The sequence below is a fragment of the Penaeus monodon genome, chromosome 23 (assembly GCF_015228065.2).
Source record: "Penaeus monodon isolate SGIC_2016 chromosome 23, NSTDA_Pmon_1, whole genome shotgun sequence".
Taxonomy (NCBI): Eukaryota; Metazoa; Arthropoda; class Malacostraca; order Decapoda; family Penaeidae; genus Penaeus; species Penaeus monodon.
In genome coordinates, this window is record NC_051408.1 from 1,242,269 (window position 1) to 1,242,661 (window position 393).

Genomic DNA, 393 nt, shown 5'->3' on the forward strand with positions numbered 1-393 from the left:
TGGAAAAAGGAACAAATACCAAGGCACCACAAATTCATAAGGGTTTCTGAATACCCCTTACACTCTAGCTCCTAAACTGATTAACAAAAAGGCCACATCATCCCTGACAAGTCAAATCTTAGACTATGGCTATCACTCAAATACTTTAGTCTAAATGCTCCTATTAGGCTATAGTCAATTTTGAAATGCCTATCAAAATTGTCACCTCACCTCTAACCCTTATTTTTCTTTATGTCGGATCAGTTGATGACTTAGTTTGTGTGAAAAAATCAAGACTTTTCATGCCTAACTAAGGGGAAAAATACATAAAGAACAACAGCAACAAATAAATAAAGGCTACAAAAAATTCAAATATACTTATCTTTATTTCTATCATGACAAATGTATTTGTAA

General features: G+C 32.8%; 1 protein-coding gene across 1 annotated transcript in view; it reads right to left on the minus strand.

Annotated features, from left to right (window-relative positions):
- Nucleotides 1-393, minus strand: part of LOC119587704 (vacuolar fusion protein MON1 homolog A-like) — a 10,275-nt gene that overhangs the window by 5,794 nt on the left and 4,088 nt on the right. The window lies entirely within an intron of this gene.